The 23,553-nt window shown below is 38.4% G+C and overlaps 1 protein-coding gene across 3 annotated transcripts in view; it reads left to right on the top strand.

The window, feature by feature from the left end:
* The first annotated feature begins 516 nt into the window (after positions 1–516).
* LOC124556582 (glycoprotein endo-alpha-1,2-mannosidase) overlaps positions 517–23,553 on the top strand; it is a 102,399-nt gene continuing 79,362 nt past the window's right edge. The window contains exon 1 of one of the 3 annotated variants that reach the window (XM_047130549.1): positions 517–594. The gene's annotated coding sequence lies outside the window, so the exon portion shown is untranslated. Of the gene's footprint in view, positions 595–718; positions 863–23,553 lie in introns of those variants that run through there. The other 2 variants (XM_047130547.1, XM_047130550.1) reach the window with 2 other exon arrangements.

The raw sequence follows: 23,553 nt of genomic DNA on the forward strand, positions 1-23,553 counted from the left end.
GTTAGTTTATTTCAAAATACGTGCTAATGTTCTATTTTTCAACGCACATTGAATTGCCATAGCAATTTAAGAACGTGATCGTTAATTAAAAATTTAATACGAATTGAATAGTTACTGCTATTGGAGATGCAAAGGAACATATATAAGTGATGTTGAATCGCAAATATTTCGAATTTTCCTTTCTTACTCTGCTGGTAGGTGCCCATAAAATGCCTTTGAACAAATCCCGTAAATTACGAGTTGTCTCCAAAGAGCTGTTATGAGATTCATCGTACAGATCGTAGCCGGTAAGTTCCTTACCGTAACCTTCCTGATAGGAAAAAAAAAAAAAAAAAAACAGTTATTTGAGCATCAGGGGTGGAGGAATGACGTAGTCACATATTTACTTGCCACTTTTTGTGTTAGTAACATTTTTTTTATTATTTCGATTGGTATCTGCTAAAAACAAAAGCGATGAATCGTAGTGCCACTACTCTATAAACTGACGAGTTTAGCTGAACCTGAATTTGTTCCGCGAATTTTCGCCAGTCAAATACGATCCCACTTCGCAGCGACGTGATCGAGGATTAACGTTTATACAACGCAGATTTCCAGGTTAAACTTAATCTAGAGTCATTTTCTGTCGTAATCTAAGATTAAATGATTTATACAATCGACCCATAGTGGCTCATCATCTGACTTGACAGTTGTAGGCAAGTAGACTGGCGAGGGCAGTGGTGGGGTTACCCCTGCGCAAGTTTTCCGTGTGTGTGGAAACGCAGTGTAAACAGATGTCAGTTTATAAGTTTCGCCGAGATAGTGTGTAATGTGTATGATGGGGCGACTGACGCTTAACTCCGCAGAGTGTTAATACTTGTGACAGGTGAATGGCATTGTACGCTAGATGCATGTGCCTACTGTGCGGAATGAAAGTTTTAATTGCATGTGGTACTTAAGGGCAAAAGTGGTTGCAGTGAAGTGACAAATGAAATACAGACGAAGTATCTGATGTGATATGCCCGACTTTCCTTAATTACCTTCTTTCCCCCACCAAATAACCTTATATAACACAATTAGTCCTATGTGTATGAAGATAGAAACAATACAGCAATTAAAGAAGGCAAAGTTTTTTTTTATTATTGCATGTTTACTTTTTTATCCATCCAATTACCTAAAAAAGATTCATTTTCCGCCAACACTTATTAATGTTCTGTAAAACTGCCGACCACTTCCTGAATCGTACCACATCCCACCTGAAAAATAAGTAATATCAAGTTAATGTATAGTTAGTATCATGTAGAACTAATAACAACTAGATTTAACTTTCAGCATACCGTAGGAGTTCAGTACTGCCCTGATTTCATTCTCAAAGACCGTTAGGTACTTTCTTATGTATTTACCAAATCATTTGGTGTGAAGGAAGGCTGTTTCCAATAATAATACACTGGAAAGCAAAAATACTGCATACATTTCAACTATGGGTCATTGGTTTTTTTACAATTAATTGGCCAGAAATCAAAGCCCCTGCGAAAAGTTTCTGAAAGAAATGTGTAAAAAGGGCTGGGGGGAGGGAAGGGAGTTGACTTCAGCATTGCACTGAACAGTCTCATACTTTCATTAACTCTCCAGATGCATTAACCTCCTTTCATATTACTTTAGGCACAGTTAAGTAGATCATGTTGAACACAGGAATCCAAAAATTGAGAGTGCTGTCTGTAATGTAATCTAGATTAACGACAGCTAAGAATGTTGGCAGTTGGTTCATTGATATCAGAATTTTAAGGGTGACCATAGTTTTGTACCATACTCGTCTATGATTTACCAATGTTGTGTGATAAGAGTTCTACCAATCATTAACACATTTTATTTTGAAATTATTACACATTTTTATGATTTGACCACAAATTCTGCAGCTATTCAATTCAAAGATTGTAACAATGTTATATTTATTTATTCACCCAAGGATCATCTGATAATGATACGGAATTTTAGGGGGAGTAAAACGGAAATCCTTAGCTCAAAATATACATACGCGTACTATACATAAGGCATAGTCCATATCAATTCAGGTAGGCTGGGAAAAAAATCTTACCATCATAGTCTTAGATGCCATTGAAATTAGCATATGTTTAAATGAAGGACTAAGTAAGGAACACGTATTTTTTCGTTTTCTAAAAATAAATAAATAAATCTCTCAAACACTTATAGATATTTTGCTGGTTTTTTATTTGAAAGATAATTGTGTCGTGATTACAAAGAAATCCTCCATATTGACTTATCTGTCAAAGTTCTTTTACTGTAGCATTCTGAACTTTTTTATAATTTATGGAAAAAATTATAAAAAATGCCAATCCATAAAATTTTGATTTTTTTTTTTTTTTTTTTTTTTTTTTTTTTTTCTCTCTCTGTTGATTGGTACCTTATAGTTCTACATTCCCTGAAAAGGAGAGCTCTCATTTTGAGGTTGAACAGCTTTGATAAATTTTTGCCATACATAAAACCTGTTTTATTACCACATTCTCAGATAACAGGCTCATAAAAATCAAAACCTAGCCTTATTTAACGTAATTTTAATTTTGAAAGATGAGTAAGAGACTCATTTTTCAAGCACTTTTAAAGTAAAATGTATGTGAATGGTCCGAAGACTTAAGGGTTTCAATTTATACAACTTCTGGTGAGTCTGTTTTGTACTGATATTAGCCAGTCAATGAACTAAAAATGTGTTTCACTGCTTCAGTATCTTTGAAAGAGTGGCTTTAGTTTTGCCTTGGAAGTATTCACCAAGTCAGTTTTTAAATCCTGCCCCCGTGGCTTTCTATGGCCAAAAATTTTTTAGATTTTCTGAAATTTGTCAAGAAACATGTCACATTTTTAATTAGGCTCTGCAACAGCATTATGGGCTACATTTAAATTGTGACGTCCACAATGGATGGAGGTACAAAAAGTGCTATTTTTGTTTTGTCTGCACACTACTGTCTTTGTAACTCATGATGGACACTTAGTCATTACCTGGGGCACAACATTTGCTTGAGTCTAGTGTCTTTCAATCTATAGATTCAATTAGCAGATGTTTGAGTTCTATTGCAGGCTGACTACTTTTAACACAGCACAAGCCTTCATTTAAATTGCAGATAATAATAATGTATTGTGTTATCACATATTACATGAAAAAAATCTCTTTACTCTGAATGTATTAAATTATTTTGTTATGAGATAAGTCTGAAGTGCGTCACAGAGCCATAAGGTTTCTGTAGGGTTCAAATTGATGTAGGTTGCGGTAGTTGTACGGAGATCAACAAACTTCCATAGACTACACTAGCACAGATAGTTCCATCGCACTAGTCTTTTAATTGAAGACCACAACAACAACAACAATGGTTTCTGTAGTAAATCTGTTGTTGTTGTTGTTGTTGTTGTTGTTGTTGGTGGTGGTGGTGATGGTACTAAGTAGGCCTATATTAAAACTCAAATACATTTGAACTAGCTCAGTCAAGCCTTGGTCTCCCTCTACAATTTGTACTCCTCGCACTCCACTCCATTACCAAACTTATGATTCCTTGATACCTCAAGGTGTATCCTGTAAGTTGATACCAGTCAAGTTGTGCATTAATTTCAATTCACTCCCACTTCATTAGTTACCTAACATACCAGTCTAACCTTCAGCATTCTTCAGTTGCATCCAGTTTCAAAATCTACCATTTAATTCTTGTCTCACATGTTTATCATCCACATTTCATTTCACTATAAGACACCAGAAAAATGCTTTCAGAAAAAGCTTCCTAACACACTAATTTTTATGCTAACAAATTATTCTTTTCCAGAAAAGTTTTTATTGATACTGCCAGTCTGCATTTTATGTCCTCTGTACTTTAGCCATAGCCATTTATCTCACTGACCAAATGGCAAAACTCATCTACTATTATTAGTGTCATTTTCTAATCTAATTCCCTCAGCATCACCCAATTTAATTTGACTAAATAACCGTGCTTTACTTAGAGTGAAACTCATAACCTCTGTTCAAGAGTATCCATTCCGTTGAACTGGTCTTGCAAGTTATTTGCCCTCTGACAGAATAACAGTGTCATTGACAAACCTCTAATTTTTCCCTTTCTTCTCCCTGAACATTCCCCTTTCTAAATTTGTCCATGGTGTCCTTAATAATAACAAACCTCTGGGATAAGCTACAATGCCGTCCCACTCCCTTCTCAAGTACTGCTATACTTTAATGTAGTTTGACTGTTTTAACTTGAGTCTCATTCCTCAGAAAGTTGTAAACAACATTCATTTCCATCAATTGCAGAAACTTTCTCTAAATCTACAAATGCCATGAGAGTAAGTTTCCCTTTGCTTTGGTCTATACTCTCAGATAGGTCATGTGGTCAGCATTGTCTAGGATGTTACTAAATTTCTCCAGCGCCCAAATTCTTTGTCCCCAAGGTCAGCTTCCATCAGTTTTTTTCATTCTTAGTTCAGTAATATTCACACCTGTTAACACTGCCTTCCTCAGAATTGGAATTATTACATTATTCTTGAGGTCCAAGTGTATTACATCTGTCTCTTATCTGTTGTACAAAGGGGAATAATGTTGTCATGGCTGGTTCTTAGAAAGATCTTAATAACTGAGGGGACACTGTCTACTTTAAGAGCTCTATTTTCAGTGCTGTGTCAACTTCTTCTCATGGTAGTGTATCCGCCATTATATAATCTACTTCCTGCTTCCTACCTTTAGAGTTGTTTTCATGTTTGTTTCTTTTGTATGGTCCTTCTACACATTCCTTACATCTTTAGACCTTCTCTTCTTAGCTTAGCACTGGCTTGCTAATCAAACAACAAGATTACAAGCTGGAGACTGGTAATCTGGCCAGACAGTTACATGCTGCACCGTATGATTAGAAGAGGTTTCACAGCCTATGCACAGAGGTTGGACATAGCACTTATCCTCAAGGCCTGACACCAACCCAATGGTTTCTGGATGAAAGCAGTTCAAGGTCTTTCGATAGGATGGTCGTCAGAACCAAATACAATACAAACTCTCACATCCAGTGAGGCTACATGCTTAATAAAAGATAGAGGAAGGTCCATTCAATTAGCTAATGTGGTGATTAACTGAATGTTTTGAAGTAATTATGGAACGTGGTCAGGAAATAAGTGAAAAAAGGCAAGACCTAAAAAAAAAAAAAAAAATTTACTGCTCAATGAGTGAATGGAAGTACACTATTCCCACTACAGTTGCTCTGGAGAAAGGTACGCGGATAGTCTGAATACAAGCAGAGCCGTATTGAATATTAGGAAGTCCAAGCCGCCAGCCTGACCTACATAGAGGATGACGGGCTGAACATTAACTCTTGTCGGGCACCGCTGCCTCCACCTTTATACTATGCACCAGGGCACATCACTCCTTCCACATTGTTGTTTCTGACAACCAATCTGCGAGGTCTTGGGTCTGTATATGGTCACCGCTGACACCCTGCCCCACGTAGTGGTTTCTTCACATAAAGCCCGTCTCACACGGAGCAAGATTCGCTGTAAGTTTCCTTGTTGGCTCGCGCAGCGGCTACCTTGCGGGCTCCGTCGTCTGCTAGCGGGCTACCTTCTACATCTACATCTACATTTATACTCCGCAAGCCACCCAACGGTGTGTGGCGGAGGGCACTTTACGTGCCACTGTCATTACCTCCCTTTCCTGTTCCAGTCGCGTATGGTTCGCGGGAAGAACAACTGTCTGAAAGCCTCCGTGCGCGCTCTAATCTCTCTAATTTTACATTCGTGATCTCCTCGGGAGGTATAAGTGGGGGGAAGCAATATATTCGATACCTCATCCAGAAACGCATCCGCTCGAAACCTGGCGAACAAGCTACACCGCGGTGCAGAGCGCCTCTCTTGCAGAGTCTGCCACTTGAGTTTATTAAACATCTCCGTAACGCTCTCACGGTTACCAAATAACCCTGTGACGAAACGCGCCGCTCTTCTTTGGATCTTCTCTATCTCCTCCGTCAAACCGATCTGGTACGGATCCCACACTGATGAGCGATACTCAAGTATAGGTCGAACGAGTGTTTTGTAAGCCACCTCCTTTGTTGATGGACTACATTTTCTAAGCACTCTCCCAATGAATCTCAACCTGGTACCCGCCTTACCAACAATTAATTTTATATGATCATTCCACTTCAAATCGTTCCGCACGCATACTCCCAGATATTTTACAGAAGTAACTGCTACCAGTGTTTGTTCCGCTATCATATAATCATACAATAAAGGATCCTTCTTGCTATGTATTCGCAATACATTACATTTGTCTATGTTAAGGGTCAGTTGCCACTCCCTGCACCAAGTGCCTATCCGCTGCAGATCTTCCTGCATTTCGCTACAATTTTCTAATGCTGCAACTTCTCTGTATACTACAGCATCATCAACCTTGTAAGATTTCCAGGATAGGTCCAGCGCTATTTTTCTTGCAAGGTTCCCTGCGTGCTACCTGCGTTGGCCAATCATGAGGCGTTTCGTTTGTGACGTCAGACGCGGAAAGCTTGGGCGGGAAGGCTTTGTTGATAGTTGCTTTTCTGCTGTTGTGAGGTGCGGTAGGAAGTTCTTATAATTATTAAATAATGGCACCGCAGTGGTCCAAGGAAGCGATTGAAACATTGATATGTACTTATAGGGCAGAACAGTGTCTGTACGTCGTGAAAAGCGCAAACTATTATAATAAACACTTGCGTGCAGAGACACTAGAAAGAGTTGCAAATACTAATACATCCATTCATATGAAATTTGGAAATGATGTACAATCTTCTATCCTATAGAATAAAGTCGTATATAACAGTCATTATTGGTATATTTATAAAATCAAACAGTAATGAAATGGTGATACTTTTCAAACAAAAGTAGGTGTTATGTGAATTAACCTCAACTCTTTATGAAGCAAGGAGAGCACACCTTTTTCCAGCGTTTCTCCTCTTAATACAGTTTTTCGTCCATTCTTTCTTTCTTCTTCTCTCATTAGCATGCATTTCTGCATCGTTTAGCACCAAAACAGCTAATAACGCCAGTTTGCCCTGAACATCTGTACCTGAAGCAGCCATCTTCGTCCGATACAACATGCAGCCGATCACAACACAACTAGCTGCCGATCTTGCACCGTGGGAGAGCTTCGGCATGGAAGATAGCCGGCTCCTTCCCTGCAAGCCGGCAGGCATGCACGCCATCTCGCGAACTTGTGGCGAAACTTGCTCCGTGTGAGACGGGCTTAAGGCCCGTTCCTACATCCTGCCACACATTGCTAGTGGTGTTTTCTTTGTACATTCTACCAAAATCACCAATTCTGGCTTCTGTTCTTTGCCTTCTTAGACCTTAGGCATTGCATCATCCCTATGTACAAATGCTTCCTTCTCCCCTACAGAAAAATTGTCATCAGGGCCATTGCATGTCAAATCAAATTCTAAGATTTGCTTACTCTTGTAAGAACTTCTGCAATTTTTTTCCTCCCTCAGACTAAAAATTACTTTTGGCGTATGTTAAAATGAAGGACTAAGTAAGGAACACACATTTTTTTGTTTTATCAAAAAAGTTTCTGCTCCGAGATACAGCCCTCCAATGATAACACTACGCATACCATTTTGAAGATGCAAAATTTTGAAAAACTTTTAAAACACTGTACCTCTCAAACAGTTCTAGATTTTTTTTGTTTTTTTATTTGAAAAATAACTGCATCATGATTACAAAGAAATCCTCCATATAGACTTATCTGTCAAAGTTCTTTTACTATAGCATTCTGAACTTTTTTAATAATTTATGGAAAAAAATGTTCAAAAATACCAATCCATAAAATTTTGATTTTTTTCTGTTGTTTGGTACCATATAGTTTTACATTTGCTTTTAGGTTGAACAGGTTTGACAAACAACTGAAATTTTTGTCATACATAAAACCGGTTTTGTTACCACATTATCAGATAACAGGCTCATAAAAATCAAAACCTAGCCTTATGTAACATAATTTTAGTTTTGAAAGATGAGTAAGAGACTCATTTTTCAAGCATTTTAAATGGTTCCAAAAGATATGTGAATGGTCCAAAGACTTAAGGGTTTCTATTTATACAACTTCTGTGCACTCTGTTTTGTACTGAAATTGGCCAGTCAATGAACTAAAAATGTATTCCACTTCTTCAGTAGGGCCTATGTTCCTTTGCTATAGAGTGATGCCTTCCTGTTGAACCAATAGGGTCTGGAGCACTTACAATCTTCAAAACATTGTGAACAGGAAGTGAGCACTGATGGTGTTGTTGCTGTCATTCAGCTGGAAACCTATATCCAGCAGCTAGTCCATGTGGTAGCAGAAAGTTCACTAGAATTTCATTCAACTCATAACTGGTGTCTATAATCTCTGCAATCCACCAGTCACACCATACACACATGCCACAAACATCCCACTTCTCAAGTTATGAATCTGAATATTATCCTGCTGTTTCTGAGGTGTTGGCCGAACAAACGAAATTTCATCTTTCTTGCTCTTTCAAGTGTGTGGGATATGAGTTCGCCCATCACTATGAGTCCAAAAATATGTCTTCTGAATTCCTTTCATAGAAGTAGTTTATATGGACCATTCTTTTTTCTGTTCATGGAGTTCTTAGATTTCCTCTTTGGACAAAAGAATGAGGGCTGTGGATGTGTAAGATTTTACAGCTCTTGTAAAATCCTCAGCATTCTGAATCATGGCTGTATTTGGTTTGGAAAGATTATGTTTTGTAGCATGGTGTTTCAGCAAGCCTCGTACACCATCACACGACCTCTCCCCGTGACCAGTAGCACTGTATACCCAGTCAGTTGGCATAAGCGACTTGCTCAATTCAAACAGCTGATAACGATTTTTAAAATGACTAGGAGCACCATCAGAAATAATGATGATCTTCTCTGCCCCTGTTTGGACTTGAAGAATTTTGCACATTGCTAGCAAAGAGTGTGCCGAGTCATGTCCTATGCCGTCACTGCAACACTTGACACTTAGGTCGTAGTGCATAAAATTTTGATCTTCCAATATGTGAAGTTGTATAGTTGCTCTTATAAATTGCAAAAATTTCTTTAATACTAGGAGTGGTGTACCTCTTCACTTTCACAACTTTTTGACCTTCAACTGTTACAGTTACAGTGTCTTTGTTGCACTCTGTCGAGAACAGTACCATTTATCTTCCAGACACAATGACTGCACTATTGGAACTTGAGCTGCTTCCACAGGATGGCTATAATAGGGATCTGGTCTTCCAAAGACTCCTTTTACAGACCTCACATTTCTTGATTTGTCTACTATGTACTTTGATACTGATGGAATGTGGTTCAAAATAGTTTTTTGAAAATGGAAATGTCTCTGGAATAGTAGTTAAAACTTGCACCTTTTCACTGTAGGATGTACAATATTCAGCAGCTGAACTGATATTTGTGAAAAATCCCTGGCAAGAGTTGCAAGACTGCTTTGGTTCATTCTCTTCGGAAGATGAAATTTCTACTTTGAAGAGTATGGTCAGGTTTGCTGTAGTGTATTCATCCATGGCTTTAGTAATTTCTCTGCACTTTCTTGATGCATAGAGCTTATGACTTGACTTCACTGACCACAGTTTCTCAACAGGAGTAACACCTACCTCCTTAGTTGACTGATTCAGGTTATTTAATTCTTCCTCTACTGATGCCAAACCGCATCATCTGCACCATGGGATGCTTCACTTTGTTCAGGTACTATCATTGTTGTTGTAATGTCAAAACATTTAGAACACAAAAAGTCGTCACTGCAAACATCTTTACTTTGAAACAGAGTCTTCAAATGAGAACACTTCTTCCCAATCTGAACAAAGTCTGTTTTTTTGTTTGTCTTATATATCATTCTTTAATGGATATGCAAATAGTCAGCACACTTCACTCTCCTGTGGCCCCAGTCAGAAGACATTTCAAACAGTCCTTTTCACAAAACACACTGCAACTGTGTCAACTGCCAATTCTTCATGTAAACACAGAACTCACTGGATGGTCTCAAATATGTTAGAAGCCTCTCCCAGTAAACAAATTAGCACCGATCAACTGCAATACAGAAATCTGCAATGAACAACCATGAAAAAGAAACTGACAAGAAACTGCAACAAAGTTTAAGAAATATCTGCAACAATTAAAGTTAAAAGAAATAACCGTAACAAAGAAGGTGATAAGAAATAACTGCAACAAAGAGAATAGAAATAAATATTGTAACAAAGAAATTAGTAAGAAACAATTTCAGTTATAAAAAGAATATTTAAAAATAAAACCTGTCCAACTTAAAAGTGGAAGCTCTCCTTTACAAAGAATATAGTACTACGAGGTACTAATCCACAGAAAAAAAAATCTAACTTTTCTGGCTTGGCATTTTTGAAATTTTTTTTCTGTAAATTATATAAAAAAAAAAAAATTCAAAAGGTGACAGTAAAAGAACTTTGACAGATATGTCCAAACAGAGGATACCATTGTAATCATAAAGCAGTTATCTTTCAAATAAGAAAAAATTCTAACAAAGTATCTAGACCTGTTATAGAGATCCAGCATTTAAAATTTTTTTCTGAAATTCGCATCTTCATAATGGTGTTTGCAGTGTCATCTTTGAAAGCCTGTATCTTTGAGCAGGGATTTTTTGGAGGGGGAGGAAGAAAAAAGTGTTTCTTACTTACTCCTGAATTTTAACATATGCTAAATTCAATAACATCCGAGACTATGAAGATCATCCTCCTGCCTGAAGTGATATGGATTATGCCATAAGTTTGCTTTATGAGACTAGGACAAGGTGGTCAGCCAAACCTTGATGAAGGAACAGTCCCAGAATTTGCCTGAAATGTTTTAGGAAAACCACAGATAAATGAAACGAGGTTGGCTGGACAGGGCAAACTGTTTCCTACAGAATATGAGATCTGTGCTTTAACATCTGTACTGCCTCATTTGATTGATACCTATTGTAAAATGTTCTTTGATATCAAATATGATATAAAACAACGTTTTATTCTTCACCATGGCACACTTTAAGGACACCTGCTGGTGACTCCTGGACTGCGAATATGCCCCTATGCCTCTGATAAAAAGTGAGGGCTGGTATCATGTGTGGCTTTGAATGGGGAATGTCACTGTGCAACCATTTGAGTGCTCAAAGAAGCAAGTAAATCTTATTGTCCAAAACCTGAGCCAAAGCTATCAGGAGACACCATCGATCAGAGCCAACATTTGGCAGCTGTTAGTGAACAGAAGACAATAAGGGTAAACAGTAATGTACAAAATAAAGTTTTTCTGTTTTCAGTTACAAAAACACCTACATTTATCGCTGATGACTATTATTGTGTATAACTATATTTAGATAATACAGCTGTTCCTCACTCCTGCTCATTTGTGTTAGTTTTTAAAATTACTTTTAGATCTGGATTTAGTAACAGTAATTCACTTTGGACAGATGCTTATTACCAACAGTCAATGTTGACAGGGAGTTAAATACCGGGTGATCAAAAGGTCAGTATAAATTTGAAAACTTAATAAACCATGGAATAATGTAGATAGAGAGGTCAAAATTGACACACATGCTTCGAATGACGTGGGGTTTTATTAGAACAGAAAAAAAACAAAGTTCACAAAATGTCCGACAGATGGTGCTGGACAGCAAAACGTCAGTGACTGCGCATGACAATCACGTATAAAAGGAGCTGTAATGAGAGAGAGAGAACCAGATGCACCAGCATTCCCAGCATATTGACGTTACCTGAAAAGGCGCTTTTAGTGAAGCTGTATTATCAGAATGGGGAATGTGCTAGTTTAGCGTTATGATCCTATCGCCATAGGAAGGGGATTCGAATGGGTAAAGGTCCATTGATAAATGCAGCTGTGACTAGAATGATTTCGAAGTTTGAAGCCACGGGTTGTTCAGACAATAGACCCCGTAGTGGCCGACCAAGCACAAGGCGTAATGCTGCTGAGACATTTCAGGAAGAAATGGAGACTGTAGCAGATTTGTCTATGCACGGGGAAGTCAGCACTCGTGCAGTCGCACGTCACACCGGCATTCCATACACTACTGTTTGGTTGGCACTTAGGCGTACCCTCCGATGCTATCCGTACAAAATCCATTGGCATCATGAACTGTTACCTGGCGATTTAGTGAAGCGAAGGGCATTTGTGGTGTGGGCCTTTCAAAAGATGGTGGAAGATGACGATTGGTTGAGTAACGTGTTGTGGACCGACGAAGCTCATTTCACGCTCCGAGGGTCTGTCAATGCCCACAACTGCAGAATTTGGGCTACCGAAAATCCTAGAACTGTCGTGGAAACTCCATTTCATGACGAGAAAGTCCTGGTATGGGTTGGATTTACCACATCTACCGTTATCAGGCCTTTTTTCTTCGAGGAAATGCGTGATTCTGATTTTGTAACTGCTACCGTGATGGGTGAGAGGTATGCCAATATGTTACAGAATCACATCATCCCCAGCCTGGCTGATAAACACCTGCTGGAACGTAAGATGTTTATGCAGGATGAAGCTCCACCCCATATTGCTAGACGCGTGAAAGATCTCTTGTGCGCGTCGTTTGGTGATGATTGTGTGCTCAGCCGCCACTTTTGTCATGCTTGACCTCCCACGTCCCCAGACCTCAGTCCGTGCGATTATTGGCTTTGGGGTTACCTGTAGTCGCAAGTGTATTGTGATCGACCAACATCTCAAGGGATGCTGAAAGAAAACATCCGACACCAATGCCTCACCATAACTCCGGACATTCTTTACAGTGCTGTTGACAACATTATTCCTCGGCTACAGCTATTGTTGAGGAATGATGGTGGACATATTGAGTATTTCCTGTAAAGAACATCATTTTTGCTTTGTCTTACTTTGTTATGCTAATTATTGCTATTCTGATCAGATGAAGCGCAATCTTTCGGACATTTTTTTGAACTTTTGTATTTTTTTGGTTCTAATAAAATTCCATGTCATTTGAAGCATGTGTGTCAATTTGTACCTCTCTATCTACATTATTCAGTGATTTATTCAGTTTTCAAATTTATACTGACTTTTTGATCACCAGGTATGTTGTGGTAGCTGTAAAATATTTCTTGGTTTATGAAATTAAAAAATCTGCATGATGTCTGTGAAGTAAAACAATGTAAGGACTCTGATGGCATATTTTGTGATGTGTCTGGCCTTTGCCGAAATGTGCTTCACTTCACATTAGTTCAAATTCAATGATTGCACACTGCACAGATCACACCTGCATAGCCATTACTCTGTGAAACATGAAATTTGTATAAGGTGTCTAGGAACTGACACATATTAAGGTCTTAAAACAAGATAACAGTGTATTTGTAGAGATATTCAGCAACTTATAAAGAATTTGTTTCAGTTGCCTCAAATGAACCATTTATATAACTATCAGCTGTCTATATACTAGCAAAGTTGAGATCTTTTTGATGCAGATCTTACAGTAAAGCAGAATTTACATTCTACAGTTCAAATATTATGGTAAATTATAGGAATAGCTAACAACATATTCTTTTACTTCATTTTTGGGTATCTGTGAACTTTCAGTTTCCTGTCTGATGTCTAATAACAACACATTATAGACTTTTGGAATAGAATATAAAACACGATTCTGAATGCGGGATAGGGATTATAGACTGTTTGGAAATCATTTTTTACTTCTAGAATTGTGACTGAATTGCACAAGAGACTTCTGCAAGTAGTTTGGTTATCAATTCCACACTATATTTTTACTGCATGATTATGTAGAATAATTACATTTTTGTTCTAAGCTGCATCGATCAGGAAGATATGATAGTACTGAGTGAATGTATGTATGTATATATGTATGTAATCCCTTCAGCAGGTAGAATTGAGTTTTTTGATTAGCTGATATATATGCTAGTGCCACCTCAGTTTTTTTATCCATCTGGATGCTTAAGAACATCACATGTGGAGAATTATCCAGTGTGTGCTCATGTATTTCTGCTTAGGATACCTGTAAGTTGTTTTATTTGTTTGGAATGGAACTGCATAATGTGAGTGTTTGTGTTTTTGGTACACATACAGTAAAAATTGACTAGGTAATTTCTGTTTCTACACAGTAACAATGGTCTTCATTTTTTTCTGAAATAAACACATTGTTACCAGAAATAGCCTACTTTTAATGAATTAATACACTGTCTGACAAAGGAACATGACACACCCAGAAGACGTGGTTGGTTGTCAGTGTAACTTGGTACACATATCCACCATTGATGAGTATGTAAATGATTAGAGTAACAGTTCTGTCTGGCAGGTAGAGTGGCCATCAGAGTGCTTTAGCATTATTGCTATTGTTGTTTGGTGGTGTTACCAGGCATGGTAAGATATAAATGATATGTGACAGCATCAGATGTTGAGTGATCACAGTGAAAGACATGGGGATACCACATGCATATGTGAGTCAGGATTATCAACACATGATAGAGTTTGAAAGGAGCCTCATTGTGGGTCTCCAGTTTGGCCGGCGGGTTGAATCGTGCAATGTCCAGATTTGTGGGTCATTGGGATGTGACAGTGGGCTGATGTTGCATTGCATGGGAATATGAGACCAAGTATACTTGTTGTCAAGATTCTGGTTGACCATAAAGGGGGCAGTATTGTGTACCTGGCACATTGTACCCCCATCAAATCTGCTCCTCCCTTCTGAGAACAAGAAATGGACTCCCTGTAACATTCTGTACCACCTGACACCATTGGTCAGAGGCTAGCAGCAGCCAGACCATGGATTTACTGTTGTATGCGTAGGCTGCTGTTAACAGCACAAAACAAGTGGCTGCGTTTTGAGTGGTGCAGTGACCGGGAAGCATGGATTGTGGATGAATGTTGTCACATTGTGTTCAGCGATGAATTATGGTTCTGCACTGCACTGAATGATCATTGCCATTGAATATGGCAGGGACCTAGTGCAGTGGATGGGCCTAGTGGTGTTATTAGTGGTGCCATGGTGTAGGAGCCGTTGGTTATGATTTCAGATCACAACTGGTAGTGAGTGAGGCAGCTGTGACATCTCAGTGGTTCATCATGAACATCCTGCATCCTCATGTTTGTTTCTCATGCTCTGGTATTGTGATGCCATTTTTCAACTGGACAGTGCACGTCCACACATGGCGCGCGCGCCACGTGTGTGTGTGTGTGTGTGTGTGTGTGTGTGTGTGTGTGTGTGTGTGTGTGTGTGTGTGTGTGTGTGTGTGTGTGTGGTGCTGTGATACTCCATTGGCCCCGATAGAGCATTTGTGGGACTGGCTTGGATGTCAACGCCTTCACAGTGCCAGTATCAAGCATATCAAAGAACAGTTACAAAAGTTGTGGACCAGGGTACCTCGGTAGAGGATACAATGGCTCTGTGACATCCTTCCCAACAGAATCAGTGCATGCATCCAAACTTGATGGGGTGTAATGTCATACTAATAAGTGGACTCATACTGCCAAGTTCTTTGTAAATTTGACTGGACTTTGTGATCACTGAAATAATACTGTGTAACCCTCTCAACCTGAGGAGTTTCATGTCATTTCCCTCTCCCCTTTGGGGTGCATCACATTTTTTTTTCTTTTTTTTCCAGGCAGAGAGAGAGAGAGAGAGAGAGAGAGAGAGAGAGTGAAAGTGAAAGTGAAAGTGAAAGGACTATGCATCAGATGTCCAAATTTTTTACATCTTTTTGTAAATAATGCCATGTGTGCATTTGTATATTTGAGAGCGACAATATACCATGTTCTAGAAGGTGATTTTCTTTGCAGTGCTTTTATTTACCTTCTGACCTTCACAAATAAAGCCAATTAACCATGTATTAAAATGATTATCAAAATATTTGACACAGATATTATTGTGGGGTGCTTGTAAGACAGTGGTAGTTTGATGCATTCTGCACAGACAGAGACAGAGAATAGATTGCGGCATTGCCAGTGTGCTCCCTGTCTGTTTCGCGTCACACACTCCATCCATTGCCTACCCTGGTGACTGGCAATGCTGGGGTAAGTGCTAGACCTAGCCACTGTTTCTGCTTCAGACTCTATTTAACAGAACTGATATACTCGGAAAACTATTGCTGTTGCTTCTTAACATAATACTTGTTGTGCTTGTGTTACGTCACCACTAATGAACACTATAGTGGCTCAGTAATCTTACCATAACCAAACTTAACATGAAGATCAACTCTAAATGTTCTACACACACACACACACACACACACACACACACACACACACACACACACCCATGTGTGCGCTACAGGTTGATTCAGCAGAATGGTGCTCTTGGCTGGAGCATAATGTGGTACACTGCTTCTTGCCACTGCACAACACCCAACCACCTGCCTTCTTATGTGCACATCATTGTAATACAAGGTGTTACATGTATGACACAAGCACTGTCTCCTCTGTTGCATAGAAACCAATACTGATCTGATCTGACCTGGCTCTAGTCACCACTTGATGCTGTGGCCTGTTGCTTGGGCAGTGTTGTAGGTGATGTGTTGATTTTAGCTGTGAATTAACTGGATTAGTTTGGAGTGGCCTGGAAAAGAAGTGTGGGAAAATTCTTACATGACTTAGTACTTCAGTCAGTTGTGCCATTAGTGCCTGCTCACAGAACTAAGCACAAATTTAAAATGAAACCTTACAAAGCAATGATATGGCACCAACTGACCAATTCAGATACTGTTGTGCGATGTAAGTACTGCAGTTTGTGCACATTGGGGGAGGTTCATCCTGAATTGTTAGTATTATTTTTATTTTGGATGAAGCACAGTTGCATTTATCAAGATATATGATGTCCCAGAACAATTGACAAGTAGTTCTGAAATTCCTTGTTAGTTATATCAGAAACTTCTGCATGATGTGTAAATAGGAGTATGGTACACAGTTAGCGCATTATGAATTATTGGATTGACCTTTTTCACCAATTTATAATTTCTGCTGGGTATGTGAACAACATACTGCATCCTGTTTTCAGAAAACTGACAACTAATGAAAAGACCTATTGTTATTTTACAAAGGTCAATGTAAGAGCACTCGCCACCAGTGAGTCTATGTTGGTATTATGAATTGTTTTTGATGACAGGATTATGTACAACTATGTGAGCAGACAATACTGGCACACCAGTCCGAAGTGGTAAATGGCACATTATCATCTCATACTCCTTTCCGAGGACACTCTAAACATCTGTAGTTTTTTCTTGGCTGACACAAATATTCCAGCTTCCACATTGTCCAATCAATGGAACAGGGCATCGTGTTATGACTAAGGTCAGGCTTAGACAGTGCTTGCATGTATGTGGAATAACCTGTAGTTAGTAGCATATCATCGATATTGAAAAATGGTATTTACCACTCATTAGTGGAAAGCTTCGATAGGTTACACCAGTTTTAGTACTATGACTTGGCAATTCCAACTTCCCCATAAAAGGCATATAGGTTAGACATAATAAATTAGTTATCAGTTTTCAATATAGAAAATTAAATGTGACAGATTAAATTGGTCCTTTCACATTTTTAATTTAAAGGGACGGCATCCAAGAGTTGCCACATTAACACTTAGTCTTAGACTGAGAATTCCAAAAGCATGAAGCTTACTAAAAGTTTGAATATAGCAAAGGAGGGTAAGCACTGCAGGTAAATAACAAGTACTTTGTTTCTATATAAGCTGTGTAGACTCACAATGCTTGGGAAGTTTTGTAATTTAATAATTTCATATTACCATTTAGTATAAAAAATGCTACATGGGAAGATGACAACTCACTGATTAGTGTAGACACTGTGCAAGATACATACAAATCAGTGGAGAGTATTGTAAATCAGCTCTGAAACCAAAGCTCTATGTCAGGAAACGCTGTATCTCTTACCCGCTCTTTTCCTCCCCCATTTTTTGTCCATCACTCTTTCCCCTAAACGTCACTTAAGTAGTCACCCTATAGCCACTATTAATTGAAGTGCACATTTTTGTAGTATTTCCACGTGTGGTACTTAACCTGCATAAAGAATGTGAAATCTGTAGTAATGAAGGCAGGCAGAAAACTCAGATTTGTTGGAAGAGTCGTGGGAAAGTCTAAAGCCTCTGTGGAGACAACTTTCCAGATGATAGTGTGACCAATTATAGAATACTGTTCAAGCATTTAGACTGCTTTTCAGTTGATAAGGAATCCATGCCCGGGCGTGTACCATTTTGATGTAAAATAAGTTTAGAGATTGGATCACTTTCAAATCACCCATTTCACATTAGACACACAGTGGAGACAATGAGCTCTGACCTGTGTGCTCTTCAGGAGTCCACCGCATGGGCACTATATTGAGTAGTCATCGTCGAGTTTTGTTCATGTTGCGAAGGATGCCCTCTTCAAAATTGAGAATGCAGCACATCCATGGAGCACCACAGCCAGCCTTTCTAGTAGCGAATGTACCAATTTCTCTCACAGCCATTTTTGTAGTCACATGAAAATGATGTATGATGTCATAATTCAAATGGTCACTATATTTTGGTTCTCTTTGTGTTTACTAATGACCTGTTGTCTACATTGAATTCCTGTCCCTATCACAATTTTATGAGTCCTTCACACATCTTAGATGTTGGATACCACACAGGCAAAAGGCATAATGATATCAAAGACCAGTGCTTCAGTGTTGAAATGAGGTATTTTGGAACTTAACGACAGTAATCATTATACATACCTATTGTTGAACAAAGGCTTTTTCTAGATCTTAAGGTTGTTCCTTCAACAAAGCCAAGGGGGATTTCCTTTCCCATTCTTGTCAGTTGAGGAAGTATACAGTCTCTGATGACCTTGATTGCAGTGAAATGTTAAACTCTTAAGTTTCTTTCCTTGTACTAGGCTGCATCACAAATTACAAATTATTATCTTTCCTGTTCTCAAGTATTATGTCCCATTTTTTCACTAGGCAATATGGTCATTTGTTATGATGAATCTCACAAAGAATTTCTGTAGTCTATCTTCCAGTGAGAAATCTACTGTTAGCTCAGCACCACTCAATTTAAGTTTCAAAACATTGACTATGACGTTTGCAACATGTCTTTACTCTTATTGATTTTCCTTTCCTTTTCAGTTGTTCACATGAGATTTTCTTCCTTTGGCTCTAAATTTCTGGGTGGTTCTTGCACTAATGCTGAAAGCAATAGCCACTTTCCTTCTTAGCTTCATTCATAATTTGCTTTTGAATACAGTATTCTGATTTATCAAATGAACTGAAAACCACTTGCATTCTTCTGTTTATTATTTTTAGAGTTCCTTCATGTCTGACTTTCAATTGCTCTATGTATGGAATAAAATTATTTAATCTATTCATCTCTCAATACTATTATACGCCAGGTAAGTCATACTACTGTTGCGTTTCAATCCTCTTTTGTAATTTCTCTCTACAGTTCTTCCATTCGTATTTGAAGTTTGCCTGCAGTCAAAGAAGACAAAACAATTTCAACACGAAAAGGAAGTGTATTCATATAAGTTCTGTTGATTTATATCCTTACTCCATGTCAGTTTATTTATTTTATGGAAACATCTTCCAAGGTATGCATAAACAAATGGAAATTGTAGGAAAGCTGAAAGATTGTAGTGGGCCAAGTACCCACGTACAAGACATCTATCTGGTGCACACCCTGTTTCTGAAACTGTTCCAACATTTAAATGAAACATACAGTGACTGAAGTGGTCAACAAAATGTCTCAACTTGTCACTTGGAAGAAGTGCTTCCACTTGTTGATAGGAATCCCACAATAGTTTATCAAACATTTGCTTGTGAAATGGGTGTCACACACAGTCTTGTGTGGAAAGTAATATGGAAACAGTAACTGTACCTCTACAGTTCACCAAAACTGCAATCTCTAACTCCTGCTGACTTCAGTCTACATGTCATGTTGAGCCAAAGGATTCTGCAGTGCTGTATGCTTGATCTTTCTCTTCCTGAATATATACTTTCCTTGGATAAAGCATATTTCACTAGAGAGGGAGTGCTCAGTGATCACATTTAGTCCATTGAGAATCCCCATGCCACAGTTGTGATGAACCACGAACACAGTTTTACAGTGAACTTGTGAGTGGGCATAGTCAGCGACTATCTTTTTCCTCCAGGCATAGTTGGACCAGTTTGTACTATGTTTCTGAGAGATGTATTCGTCACATTGTTGAAAAGTATTTCACTTGATGTTTGATATTTGTGCTGCAAATGACTGTTATATGATAAGATCCCCAGCTCACTTTGTACATGTTGTTTGTGAACACTTGTGTCAGTTGATTGCATAAAGGTGTATTGGGTCAGGAAGTCAGATTTTTTTTTCTTGTGGGGTCATGTGCAAACTATTATGTTCAAGACATCTGTCAAGACTGAAGAGAATCTCCTGCCACAATTTACATCTAGCTGTGGCCTTGTTCAATCAGTACCAGGGTTGTTAGAACAATGTCATTATTGTACAGGTAGGGCTGAAATTTGTGCTTCAATGTTATGTATGCCTAGAAGCTGTAGGATGCCACTCAGCAACTGTTGTGTTATGTAGCACCTCATGTAAGTTGTGCAGATACATCTACATGTGAAGTGTGTGATAGAGGGTACTTTTTATTGCAGCATGTGTTAAAGTTTTTTCCAGTTCCTTTCAGAGATGAAGTGTGAAAAGAACAATTGCTTGTAGACCTGTATGTAAGTTGTTGTTCACTTAATTTTATCTGCACAATCTCTGTGGTACTGATAGATATGGGCCTGAAGACTATTCATAGTTTCTGCACTGAAAGATGGTTCTTGAAGTTTTCTAACTACGTTATCGTGATATCTAGAGTGTATTTCTTGGAATGGGCGCCACTTTAGATTTTTCAGCATTTCTGTTACACCTTCTCACCATTCAAAGCACTCTGTGACCACTAGCATATCTTTTATTTCTAGTTAGTTAGTTACAAGTTCCATGGATCATTTTGCACAATAGATTGCAGTGATGTGGAACGAGTCATTATAAATTCACACTGCAAATTAGTTTGTATGTATGGTTACATTCTGAACATTTTGAAGTGGCTTTCTCTCTCTCTCTCTCTCTCTCTCTCTCTCTCTCTCTCTCTCTCTCTCTCTCTTTACAGAAGAAAAGATGTACAGATGTGAGTCAGTAACTCATACCCACCACCTTTCACACATTACTATGACAGAAACCCTTCTACAGAACAAAAGGAGTTGTCAAGGCAAAACTTTCTCAGTTTTTTTTTAAAATTTTACTTTGCTGTCAGACATTTTATATCACTGGATAAGTGATAAAATTTTTTATTGCAGCATTGTGCATCACGTTTGGTGCTCTAGACAACCTTATTGTGTAGTAATAAATGTTATTTTCCCTTTTGGCGTTGTAGTTATGTACATCATTGTTCCTTTTGAACTATAATGCATTATTTACAACAAACTTCATAAGGGAATAAATACAGTATACTGTGAATCAATAGCCAGAAAGCCCAACTCCTTAAACAGATGTCTACAAGATGATTATGGGTTAGCACCACATATTATTCTTACAACACATTTCTGTGCAATGAAAACTAACTTTATTAAAGATGAGTTACCCCAGGACATTATTCCATATGACATTATTGAATGAAAATATGTAAATATGTCAATTTATTGATTTGTCTCTCCGCAAGGTTTGCATTGATTGTAAGTGCAAATGTGGCTGAACTAAGTTGTTTTAGGAGTTTCAAAATGTTGTTTTTCCAATTTAAATTCTTATCAGTGTGGACACCTAAGAATTTTGAAGTTTCCACCTTATTTATCATTTCCTCGCCATGTGCTACACTTATCATTCTAGTACCCCTCGGTGTGTAGAACTGAATATATTGTGTCTTTTTAAAATTGAGGTCGAGACCATTCCCAGAAGACCAGTCAAAGATACTGTAAAGAACTTTTTCTACCATTGTTTATTCTTGGCTCGATTACAATAATAGTGTCGTCTGCAAAAAGAATTATTCTGCTTTTTGTATATTAGATGGAAAATTGTTTACAGATATGAGGAACAGTATTGGACATAAGATTGAGCCTTGGGGAAAGCCATATGTGACGTCTCCCGAGTCAGTGTTACGTCCCTGGACTATATTGGTTGAATTACTAATTACAGCTTTCTATACAGTACACTCTATGTCCCCCATTAGTCTCATAGGTAGTTGAGTAGTATTCAGGTATGGGCTATACAAGTGTTTTTATACAATCTCTCATGTAGACAAACTGCAGTTTCCCAATATGCTGCAATTGCATTGCCTACTGCTTGACCTGTCTGGTGTTTCAACTTTATATACATACATATTGTTACTCCTAAATATTTACAGTACATGAGTGACTCTAGTTGTGACTTATTAATCCTGTAGTCAAAAAAATCATGGTTTTTCATTTCATGAAGCACACAACTTTTCATTTCTCTGCATTAAGAGCTAGTTGCCAGTTTTTGTACTAGGCTGGTATTTTGTTAGACTGAATTATTACTGCAACTTTCACTGGATACAATTTCCTCAAAGATAACTGGATCATCTGTAAGAAACCTCACATTGCAACTAATGCTATCCAATAAGTCATTAATGCGTAACATGAACAACAACAGTACTATTACACTCCCCTTTGGCACAGCATGTATTATTTGAGTCTGTAGATAGCTCTCCACACAGAATAGGTCTAATGTGCTACATCCTGCATGTCACTTCCAAATCTGGTCGAGTATTCCATGGGAATGTATTTACTTTATAAGGCTTCAGTGTAGTTACAAATTAAAAACTGTTTGAACGTCTGTAAAATCTGAATTAATCTGGTTTCTTCTGTCCGTAGCACTGAGGATATTGTGTTTGGAGAGCACGATTTGAGTTTTGCGTGTTCAGTGTTTCCGGAACCAGTGTGGATTTTCACATTGAAGGTTATTTTGTTCTATGTAGATCTTACATTATTTGACTTCAAAATAGGCTTTCAGGTTCCATTACATACATGTGAGGAATATAGGATGGTAGTTTTATTGATTAGTCGGACTTTATTGTTTATAGATTGGTGTGATCTACGCTCACTTTGTTGCAGGGAACATATCATTGGCCACAGGATCTGTTGGTAAATTATACTACTGGCCATTAAAATTGCTACACCAGGAAGATGACGTGCTACAGACGCGAAATTTAACTGACAGGAAGAAGATGCTGTGATATGCAAATGATTAGCTTTTCAGAGCATTCACACAAGGTTGGCGCTGGTGACGACACCTACAACGCGCTGACATGAGGAAAGTTTCCAACCGATTTCTCATACACAAACAGCAGTTGACAGGCGTTGCCTCGTGAAACGTTGTTGTGATGCCTCGTGTAAGGAGGAGAAATTCCTACCATCACCTTTCTGACTTCGATAAAGGTCAGATTGTAGCCCATCGCGATTGCAGTTTATCGTATCGCGACATTGCTGCTCGCGTTGATCGAGATCCAATGACTATTAGCAGAATATGGAATCGGTGGGTTCAGGAGGGTAATACGGAATGCCGTGCTGAATCCCAACGGCCTCGTATCACTAGCAGTCGAGATGACAGGCATCTTATCCGCAAGGCTG

Source organism: Schistocerca americana, chromosome X, assembly GCF_021461395.2.
Source record: "Schistocerca americana isolate TAMUIC-IGC-003095 chromosome X, iqSchAmer2.1, whole genome shotgun sequence".
In the NCBI taxonomy this organism is placed as follows: Eukaryota; Metazoa; Arthropoda; class Insecta; order Orthoptera; family Acrididae; genus Schistocerca; species Schistocerca americana.